Consider the following 12,070-nt stretch of genomic DNA (forward strand, 5'->3'; position numbering starts at 1 on the left):
CCTTTCTGGCGATTTGTGGACACCACGCCAATAGAAATGTTCATCTTTTGAAGCAAACCAGACACCCAGCTTTCGACTTCTTCGTAGGAATCGAAGTGTTCCTCAGCAAATGAGTGTCCCATTGATGAAAACAAATGGTAGTCGGAAGGGGCCAAATCTGGTGAATACGGCGGGTGGGGTATCAGCTCCCAGCCAAGTATTTTGATTGCATCCTGAACCAGTTTTGCTTCGTGTGCAGGTGCATTGTCGTGTAAAAAAATTACTTTCCCATGTCTTCTGGCCCATTCTGGTCTTTTTTCGATCAATGCATAGTTCAAATTGATCATTTGTTGTCTGCAGGGATTAGTATTCACAGTTTCACCGGGTTTTAGAAGCTCATGATACACCACACCTTTCTGATCCCACCAAACACAGAGCATTGTCTTCTTGCCGAATCGATCTGGTTTTGCAGCCGGTGTTGATGGTTGTCCCGGATTAATCCATGATTTTTCCCGTTTAGGATTCTTAAAATAAATCCATTTTTCATCGCCAGTAACAATTCGATGCAAGATTGATTTTCTTTCATGCCTTTGAAGCAAAATTTGACAAATGGTGTTTCGGTTTTCCATCTGTCTTTCACTCAATTCATGTGGCACCCATTTTCCACACTTTTGGATCTTTCCCATAGCTTTCAAACGATCAGAAATTGTCTGTTGTACAGCATTTAGCATTGCTGCCATTTGCTTCTGACTCAAAGTATCATCTTCATCCAATATTGCTTGCAATTCGGCACCTTCGAACATTTTTGGTGGCCTTCCACGTTCTTCATTTCTTACATCAAAATCATTATTTCTGAACCGTTGAAACCATCTTTTACATGTTGCTTCTGATTGAGCATGATCACCATATGCCTCGACAAGCATTCGATGCGACTCTGCAGCACTTGTTTTCAAATGAAAACAAAAAATTAATGCTTTCCGCAAATCATCACTTGGTGGTACAAAATTCGACATTGTTAACACCATGAAAACATATGATGTGTTTGTTCCATGACTTGATGTATACTAAATATATTTGACAGATGTCATACCAACCAAACAAAAAAAATTACGGCTCGTTCACAACAAATGTTCCCTATCGACACAATTGTATCTTAACGCTCATTTCATACCGGTACACCTGATAGTCTAAGTAAATAGACTTATTAAGTAGCCTTCCATATGCTTTTAAAAACAGTTCAGTGTTTTAATTTTTTCCTCTTTTCCAGTTTTTCTCCTCATTTGCACAGTTTTTCACTGTTTGACGTGATATTAATTTTTGCCGCCCTTCGCCGCCCCAAAAATTTTGCCACCCCACGTGGCGTTTTAGTGTTGTCCTGCAATACGTTATGGTGTGTCGTAACACCTGTCCCGTGGTGCTGACCGTGGAAGTGTTACGGAGATTTTCAGGGCCCCTACTCGTGCCTAAATGCGCCCTTGGGTTGGTGTTGACCCTAGTGCCTTACGAGTCGCGAAACATTCCAAGATTGAGATAGCGTCGGATGAGAGTGCGGCGTGACGTAGGTGAGGACACTGGGTCAGTTGTGGCGGGCGGGTTGCGTCGCGGCCATCTGCCGGCCTGCTCCCTCCCCACTTCTGTGCCCCCTTCCCTCCCTGCCGCGGCGTCTGTGCGCTGGAGAGGGGGCCGTGAGTCAGGCTGCGCGGCGTGGCCTGGCGCGCCTCCGCACGCGGTCGACTCAGTCTGCCGGCGGCCACTGGACCCGTGCCTGCTGACGCGTCAACAGCGGCGACTGTGCGTGCGTGCGTGTGCGCGACTGCGTGTGCTTGCGGCGAAATTGCGGGCCCCATGCTGCAGCAGTGTGCGGCCGAGCTGCGCGCGCCTCACACACGCCGTGCTATTCTTGCGCTGCAGCCTTCCGTCGCTTGCGCAACAATCTTCTGCGACTGTGGCTAGCGACCCGCTGGTTGCCTCCCGGCACCTGTCACCGCGCCAACAAGTCTGCGCGAGCCGAGGAACATCTTTAGTTGAGGTTCGTGAGCAAGCGCGCCTTCTTACGCAGCACTGTTGCTGTGCGGAGTATGCTTTAGCATAACGACACAATGGCATTATGATGCCGCTATGAATAAACTGTGTTGATAAATTGAGATTGAAACTGTACCAGAAAGGCGTTCTGACTTGGTTACCTGCTTTTCCTGGACGTTGCTCTTCCGATTAAGCTCTTCCTCAACGTGAAGAGCTTTACTGACGAACAGCACGATTTCGTACTAATGTTGTTGTTGTGGTCTTCAGTCCTGAGACTGGTTTGATGCAGTTCTCCATGCTACTCTATCCTGTGCAAGCTTCTTCATCTCCCAGTATTTACTGCAACCTACATCCTTCTGAATCTGCTTAGTGTATTCACCTCTTGGTCTTCCTCTGCGATTGTTATCCTCCACGATGTCCTCCAATGCTAAATTTGTGATCCCTTGATGCCTCAGAACATGTCCTACTAACCGGTCCCTTCTTCTTGTCAAGTTGTGCCACAAACTCCTCCCCAATTCTATTCAATACCTCCACATTAGTTATGTGATCTACAAATCTAATCTTCAGCATTCTTCTGTAGCACCACATTTCGAAAGCTTCTATTCTCTTCTTGTCTAAACTATTTATCGTCCATGTTTCACTTCCATACATGGCTACACTCCATACAAATACTTTCAGAACTGACTTTCTGACACTTAAATCTATACTCGATGTTAACAAATTTCTCTTGTTCAAAAACGCTTTCCCTTGCCATTGCCAGTCTATTCGTACTAATGTGTGCCACTTTTATTTCCAAATCTTATTACCAATGCTACGTCATCTCTGCCTGGTAGTACTGAATGGACTGCGTGAGATAATGCCGTCGCCCCCTCCCCCGAAAACTACTTGGTCAGACTGATAAGTACGTAGCCCGAGGTCTATCTGATTGTGAGTTGTGGAAGCCAACGAATGTGGATGAAAAATTTAAAAGATATAGTGTTGTTGTTGTTGTGGTCTTCAGTCCCGAGACTGGTTTGATGCAGCTCTCCATGCTACTCTATCCTGTGCAAGCTTCTTCATCTCCCAGTACCTACTGCAACCTACATCCTTCTGATTCTGTTTAGTGTATTCATCTCTTGGTCTCCCCCTACGATTTTTACCCTCCACGCTGCCCTCCAATACTAAATAGGTGATCCCTTGATGCCTCAGAACATGTCCTACCAACCGATCCCTTCTTCTTGTCAAGTTGTACCACAAACTCCTCTTCTCCCCAATCCTATTCAATACTTCCTCATTAGTTATGTGATCTACCCATCTAATCTTCAGCATTCTTCTGTAGCACCACATTTCGAAAGCTTCTATTCTCTTCTTATCCAAACTATTTATTGTCCATGTTTCACTTCCATACATGGCTACACTCCATACAAATACTTTCAGAAATGACTTCCTGACACTTAATTCTATACTCGATGTTAACAAATTTCTCTTCTTCAGAAACACTTTCCTTGCCATTGCCAGTCTACATTATATATCCTCTCTACTTCGACCATCAGCAGTTATTTTGCTCCCCAAATAGCAAAACTCCTATACTACTTTAAGTGTCACATTTCCTAATCTAATACCCTCAACATCACCCGACTTAATTCGACTACATTCCATTATCCTCGTTTTGCTTTTGTTGATGTTCATCTTATATCCTCCGTTCAAGACACCATCCATTCCGTTCAAGTGCTCTTCCAAGTCCTTTGCTGTCTCTGACAGAATTACAATGTCATCGGCGAACCTCAAAGTTTTTATTTCTTCTCCATGGATTTTAATACCTACTCCGAATTTTTCTTTTGTTTCCTTTACTGCTTGCTCAATATACAGATTGAATAACATCGGGGAGAGGCTACAACCCTGTCTCACTCCCTTCCCAACCACTGCTTCCCTTTCATGTCCCTCGACTCTTATAACTGCCATCTAGTTTCTGTACAAATTGTAAATAGCCTTTCGCTCCCTGTATTTTACCCCTGCCACCTTCAGAATTTGAAAGAGAGTACTCTAGTTAACATTGTCAAAAGCTTTCTCTAAGTCTACAAATGCTAGAAACGTAGGTTTGCCTTTCCTTAATCTTTCTTCTAAGATAAGTCGTAAGGTCAGTATTGCCTCACGTGTTCCAGTATTTCTACGGAATCCAAACTGATGTTCCCCGAGGTCGGCTTCTACTAGTTTTTCCACTCGTCTGTAAAGAATTCGTGTTAGTATTTTGCTGCTTTGGCTTATTAAACTGATTGTTCGGTAATTTTCACATCCGTCAACACCTGCTTTCTTTGGGATTGGAATTATTATATTCTTCTTGAAGTCTGGGGGTATTTCGCCTGTTTCATACATCTTGCTCACCAGATGGTAGAATTTTGTCAGGACTGGCTCTCCCAAGGTCGTCAGTAGTTCCAATGGAATGTTGTCTACTCCGGGGGCCTAGTTTCGACTCGGGTCTTTCAGTGCTCTGTCAAACTCTTCACGCAGTATCGTATCTCCCATTTCATCTTCATCTACATCCTCTTCCATTTCCATAATATTGTCCTCAAGTACATCGTCCTTGTATAGACCCTCTATATACTCCTTCCACCTATCTGCTTTCCCTTCTTTGCTTAGAACTGGGTTTCCATCTGAGCTCTTGATGTCCATACAAGTATTTCTCTTATCTCCAAAGGTCCCTTTAATTTTCCTGTAGGCAGTATCTATCTTACCCCTAGTGAGATAAACCTCTACATCCTTACATTTGTCCTCTAGCCATCCCTGCCTAGCCATTTTGCACATCCTGTCTATCTCATTTTTGAGACGTTTGTATCCCTTTTTGCTTGCTTCATTTACTGTATTTTTATATTTTCTCCTTTCATCAATTAAATTCAATATTTCTTCTGTTACCCAAGGATTTCTACTAGCCCTCGTCTTTTTACCTACTTGATCCTCTGCTGCCTTCACTACTTCATCCCTCAAAGCTACCCATTCTTCTTCTACTGTATTTCTTTCCCCCATTCCTGTCAATTGTTCTCTTATGCTCTCCCTGAGACTCTGTACAACCTGTGGTTCTTTCAGTTTATCCAGGTCCCATCTCCTTAAATTCCCACCTTTTTGCAGTTTCTTCAGTTTTAATCTACAGGTCATAACCAATAGATTGTGGTCAGAGTCCACATCTGCCCCAGGAAATGTCTTACAATTTAAAACCTGGTTCCTAAATCTCTGTCTTACCATATATAGTAACACATTCATTTGTGGCGGAGCCCTATGCCTGCGTTCGCGCCCAATCAGTTGCGCCTTTTCATTACAAAAACTGAATGATAATTTCAGGAAAGGTCTTTTACACGAGACAGATCGACGACAAGCATTTTGGTGCACATGCGTGTACATGTTTATGTTACTTATGGAAACAATACGAAGAGGAGGGAAAACCCGTCCACGTAACTCCAGTCCGGCTCGTCCAGTTCAGTTAAAATTTGCCGCACATAGTCAACACTACTTATTCTTTGTCAGAGAATTAAAGAACTTCATCCTCAATGTAGTCTACTTTGTTTACATAGGATATAGTACTGATTATTGAAGCTTATATGGCAAATCTACGTCCCATTTTATGAGACAAATTAGTTACTTGCTCTAGTGAATGGCATTTGCTCTATGTGCGCCGTTATCGTATAAGCTTATACTGTATGTTTTAAAATCCAGAGTCCATTTCACCAGATAAAATACACCGTTCTCTTTTATCGCACAATAATGCCGGTTCCGTACTTCAAATTCTATTAAAAATTCCACGTGCATTCCCTGCGCCCGGAAAAATGTAGGAGGTGTCGGCAACAGCAGGCCGAATTATTATTCAGATTTATAAATTTAAGTCCCATTGAAAGAAAATGAGGCAACTTCCAAATTGTCATTCGGTACTGGTCGCTAGTACCGATGTGGTCATAGGTATTGGCAAGAGAATCATTTTTTCCTAAAACGCAATGTCAGGCCAATTTTGTGTCGCTCTTGAGACCGTAATCACATTGTGTCACGCATGATTGCCTGTTGCACCAGTATACAGCGCTGCGTATCGTGGCGTTATTGCGCTGCTGCTGAAATATACGCCCGTGAGAAGTTTCTCGTCCTTTGCAAGCGGCAGCCGCTGACGTCAGAGGGGGTCCAAGGGCCCGATCTGTGCCAAGAGCGTCAAGAGCAATAATAATGTAGGCAGAAGCTAAACGGCGAGCGAAGCTTAACGCCTCGCTGTTGATTAATAATGAAGAGACGAGGACAGCGCAATCATTCTCGATGGGGGATTTATTTAGTCGTTGCTACTTGTGATTTCAGCAGGACGCTCATTTTCTCGCATTGTCATGCATTTCTTGTGTACGAAAGCCCGTTTCTCGCTCAATTTTTAAAATTTTTTTTAGAGTATATTGTAATCTGGTAACAAAAACAGCTTGTAAGTTAGTTACAACAAATGTGTAACGATTGTGTACAGATATTTCTAACTCCAAAGTGGGTTGTTATAGCTTACGAAGTGCAGTAATTTGTTGTGTGGAGACGGCCGTGACAGTTGTGTTCGTTACAGTGATTTATATTTCCAGACTTAACCACATTTGTTTTTTAGTTTGCACTTTCGACTGTCTCAAATGGACATTTTCAGCATGTTGATCTGAATGACAGTTTGGGCCGGTCGAAACAGATAGTCCAAATCAGTGGTAGTAAACCTGGTTCCTACTACCCATTAGTGGGCGTTGCAGCTTTCAGTGCAGGCGGTAGGAGTTTGGAAAGCATTTACGTTATGTTTCCATAAAATGTTGACGATAAGAATTCGGTACATAATTATCGTTGTTTGTCTTAACGTGTTGTAACTATGCTTTTATGTAGTTAAGTTACCTGCTCATTTTATAAATCGCCATTCCTGTGTAACCAGTAGGCAATTAGAAAATGTTACTGCTAAGAGAGATACAAAAATGGGTGGTAGGTAAAAAAAAATTGACTACACCTGGTCTAAGTCATTAATATAATTGTCTTATCAATAAAAAATTGTGATATTAATTTACGTGTGACAGTAGTACAAAATTTACGTCCAGCGCAAAACAAGTGTAAAAGCCTAAAGTTAAAAGTGCGATGACTACAATCAATATAACACACTCTTGGTGATCTTTTGGGATGTACATCAAATAATGCCATCCACCAGTACACACACACACACACACACACACACACACACACACACACACACACACACACACACACCTCGCGCTAACTTTTTACTTATGGAAGCATACCTTCAGCTTAGGCTTTACAAATGTAGTTGCCAGGCATAGTATTGAGCACGTGTCACTAGTTTCTTTAATTGTATTTCTATGCAGTCGTGGAACTGTCCAGTTACCGTCGATATTAATAAGTGATGGTAATGCTTGACTGAATACAAGATTTTTGGTTTGTATTCGCCTCTGATAGCGTATTTCCGCTCGCGTTTTGGAAGTTACTTCTGACTGCGTCAATGTTTTGGAATTATAGGATGCGCTCAGAAGTTTACGCCCTCACAAAAAGTTGTTTTGGTCATCCATACACTGAATTATGAAGATAAGGCTTCTTAAACGTTTACTACCATCGACAACTAGTATTCCAGCAAAAGCAGCTTCACATTTCCTTAGTTAAACACAAAGTGCGATTTAAATTTGTAGTATGACGGCCTTCAGAGGCGTTTCAAACGATAATGGTGCCGATAGAATTATCGTATATTGCTCCGTGCCCGTGGGGGTTGGGGCAGGAATAGCGTATTGACTGCGTTGTTGTTGGCAATGAGTGAAATTTCCAAAGCAGATTTTCATCTAGTGTCACTTTAAATAACGTAAAAGTTGTATATTAGTTTCTGTCACCAAGAAACTCCGTGACTGAGTTAATGTTCACATCACACGGTTTTCGTACGGTCACTGATCACCACGCTATTGAGCGGCCTCACAGTCAAGGCATCATACTCGACCCATTATTTAAGAGCAGTTACTTCTGAGAAAGAGAACCTATTAATGCATGGCAGAAGACAGCTGAACGAGCTGCAAATGTGAGCGTTCCTACTAGAAGCCATGAGCAATAGGAATCTTGTGAAGCGCACAGGTTGTTTATCAGTGCTTCTTGCGTAATGTGGCCAGATAAGTACCTCATATGACTGACAGTACTGCTGTCTTCGATACGAATTTCCTTGCACTTCTTGATGAGTGAATCATTTGTTTTTCAGGAGAAGTGTCACAGCTGACAACCTTAATATAGCGATGACCATTATAAACTTGTCTCATTCCACAGGCATAATACTCTTCCTGTTTCGAGCTTATCATCACGACAGTGTCGTCAATACATATCTATACCTTGCTGCCTGCCACAATCACATTGTGAAGCAAAGACAATTACTAACGAGTTCCCAGATTCCTATTACCACAGAACCTTTTCTCAGTATCATCTTGAACTCATCAGCTGATAAGTTTTTGTTTACTCTATTTTTCTTCTTCAGTGTTCCGTGCCGTGGGATGCGTTTATTCAGCCTTCTCTCCCCATCGTCCTTCATGCCGAAGATGGGTCCATGTTTGGCGGCGTACTCCGTATTCTCTTTCAGAGTAATGTTCTGGTTGTATTGTACAAGCTACGTATGTACATTCGAGAAAATCTGGTTCGTAATTGTTTCATGCTAATGCATACGGCTGTCACATTTTTTACTTTTTTATTATTCACAGCACAGCCATTCGTAGGAGTCATCAGGTCAAAGATCCCGGCGTTCTGAACAGTGTATAAATATTGTAGAAAATTCAGTTGCGAAATACATAGTCACCTAATCTAATACGGATTATATATTCACATACTCTTTTTTATATAAAGTATGTCAGTCGGTTTAGCCGTTTGACTAATATATTTCTGTACCGGAGAGAAGAATCTAATAGTTAATGCCGCCAACGCCGTCGAAACGCTGTAATATGAATCTAGAGGGTGTTCCGAAACGATTCGTTCAAATTAATACAATAGCAGAGAAAATGAAAAGAAATGTATTTCATTATGGTACATATGGTCCTTGACGGCAGGTTCTGATGCCAGGGACGATTTACACAGCAGGTAGTTTAACATGTAGCATTCGCAGAAGCTGCTCGAATGCACGACCATTAGCTTGTATGCACGCAGTACATCGTCGAACCATTGATTGTCGTGTCACGCCGTGCCCGTAATGGTCCCAGCAACGACGGCAATTCTGGCGACTAGTCCACCCGTTTCCACAACGGTTTGGTACACCAGCTGCTAGATATTCTCGCAGAGGAAGAAATCCAGACATCTGAGGTCAGGTGACCTGGCTGGCCAGGCCACAGAGCCACCTCTCCCGTTCCATCGATTCCCGGAGATGGCTCTCAGGTGAGTCCTCACAGGAGTGCTGAAATGGGCATGCGCCCCATCGTGCTGGAAGTACATCTTCGTCTTCCATTCGGAGGTACATTCTCCAGCAGTTCTGGCAACATACGGGTTGCCAGTTGTTGAACTACTTGAAAGAAATGTTAATTAGTTACAAACTACTGCGTGTACACACTTTATTCAACATGTAAACGTCACTACAGATGAAACTTCCTGGCAGATTAAAACTGTGTGCCGGACCGAGACTCGAACTCCCGAGTTAGAGTCTCCGTCCGGCACACAGTTTTAATCTGCCAGGAAGTTTCATATCAGCGCACACTCCGCTGCTGAGAAAAAATTTCATTCTGGTCACTAAAGATATTCAGATTTTGGTTATGACGTGTTCGATATGCCTGCCATATCGGTGATGTGGCGCAGAGGAATAACGAAATTCTGCATGGCCCGCTGAACTATCGGAACATTGATGCTGTCAATGACTCCTGAATGGCTGTTTTCAGCTCAGTAGTGGTTTTGCAGTTGTTGCTGTACACCTTATCTTCGATATAGCCCCACAGAAAGGAGTCGCATGTGTTCAGATCCGGAGAATATGGCGGCCAATCGAGGCCCATGCCAGTGACCTCTGTGTACCCCACAGCCAGAATGCGGTCCCCGAAGTGCTCCTCCAGAACATCAGACACTCTCCTGCTTCGGTTGGGTCGAGCTCCGTCTTCCATGAACATCTTGTCGAAACCAGTATCACTTTGGATAATGAGGATGCATACCGTTCGGTAGTCACCGTGCCATCACGGAATATCGTACCGATTATTCCGTGACTGGACACTGCACACCACAGTCACCAGTTGAGCGTGAAGAGACTTCACGACCGCGAAATGCGGATTCCCAGTCCCCCAAATGCGCCAATTTTGCTTATTGACGAACCCATCCAAATGGAGTGGGCTTCGTCGCTAAACGAAACCATACTAATTGCCATCATACCCCGCGGCTAAACGTGCAGTTTGGCGATTTTACTTCATATAGTTCAATAATTTGTCACGCTGTATGTTCCATAAAGATGCTATATCTCCGTCCCCTTAGGGCGAAATGGAAGAATTTGTGGTCCAATCAACCTATCATCGAGAATGCCGGCACAAACATTAACACCAAATCGCTGTGACATCAGAGACCATATGTTCCTTATCGAAATATATTTGTTTTCGTGTTCTCTACCTACGTATTAATTTTAAATAAATAGCTTCCTTTTGAACACTCAGTTCTCTTTGGGAAACATTGAAAGGAGGCAGGTGGATGAAGGAACATATTTAGCCGGCCGCGGTGGCCGTGCGGTTCTGGCGCTGCAGTCCGGAACCGCGGGACTGCTACGGTCGCAGGTTCGAATCCTGCCTCGGACATGGGTGTGTGTGATGTCCTTAGGTTAGTTAGGTTTAAGTAGTTCTGAGTTCTAGGGGACTTATGACCTACGATGTTGAGTCCCATAGTGCTCAGAGCCATTTGAACCATTTTGAAGGAACATGTTTTTTCTTCAGTTTTGGACTAGACGCCGTACGTAGGCTTGGTTTGAAGTTGTCTAGCACTAATAAATGTTTTCCGTATTTCCTTCATTTCAAATCCATTCGCTTTGAGCAAATCTGTTTCGTAGGTGGTCTGTTGCAAGAAGTGATCTTTCAGTACTTATCCTGCTGAAGTTCTCGTTAGCACAGTTGCTTGGGTTTGGTCCACTATAAGCCTACGAAGAGCGTGTAAAGTCTTGGCCCCTCGCTTTGTAGTTCTGAATTAATTAAATGCACACTGAAGCTAAAAACTAGAATAGTTAATTTGTGTTTAAGGGGTTCGATTAAAGCGATGAGGTGATCTCCAGGCAGGTTACTAAAAGCCAAACATGGAGTAGTGGGGGTGGAATCTTGAGAGAGTTACGAGCACTTTAGTATTAAAATGTGGGATACCAAGCAACAAAGGGTTAACGTTGGTGTGTGCACGTATTGAAATATCCCAAATACGCGTAAACAACTCGAGAGGATTTTTACATTTGAATGACTGAGGAAAACAAGTGTGCATTGTTTTAGGAGGAATAGCAAATAATTTAGGAGACTTACTACGAATTAAACATTATGTTCATAGTGGCTGCTGGATCAAAATGGTGTCTGTTCTTTCGGACATGTAGGAAAGAACAGAAACCACTTATATGTTTGTGTAGGACGGTGCATTTCATTGGTATATAAAGCTGGTTATAAAAATAAGCTTTATTCTCGCGCGTTTACAGTACGGGTTCAGTTTTAGATTGTCACTTTTATTTTGAAGTTCAAGCCGTGAGGTTGTCCTTCAATTTACATAACTGAATTTTCCAATTGCTATTGTGGTCAATTAGCCAATTCTACAGTATCATTTAAACATGTCGCACTTATTTACAAATGCTGCGCACGACGATATGGAATTTGTTTATTGGCTTTGTAATGTAAACGCAGCTGCTACTGATTGTATTCCCTAACCGCAGAGTTGCAGAATCAAAAGTGGTGACTCTTCCTTTTCTCTAACTGCATTATACTGGATGCAGTACCCAGCAGTCACATTTCATCTGAAGGTACAAGCAGTGGATGAATTACATTGACAGCAAAAAAAATCCCACCACCAAGAAATAATTAATCCATAGCAACGAAATTTCAGAATACATTTGTGTAGGTAACATTTTTAAGTGATTAACGTAACAAGATCACAGGTT

General features: G+C 42.7%; 1 long non-coding RNA gene across 1 annotated transcript in view; it reads left to right on the forward strand.

The window, feature by feature from the left end:
• Window positions 1-1,732: 1,732 nt before the first annotated feature.
• Window positions 1,733-12,070, forward strand: part of LOC126251557 (uncharacterized) — a 288,135-nt gene continuing 277,797 nt past the window's right edge. Inside the window, exon 1 of the long non-coding RNA XR_007545756.1 lies at window positions 1,733-2,008. This is a non-coding gene — a long non-coding RNA (uncharacterized LOC126251557). The remainder of the gene's footprint in view (window positions 2,009-12,070) is intronic.

This window comes from Schistocerca nitens, chromosome 4 (genome assembly GCF_023898315.1).
Source record: "Schistocerca nitens isolate TAMUIC-IGC-003100 chromosome 4, iqSchNite1.1, whole genome shotgun sequence".
Classification (NCBI taxonomy): Eukaryota; Metazoa; Arthropoda; class Insecta; order Orthoptera; family Acrididae; genus Schistocerca; species Schistocerca nitens.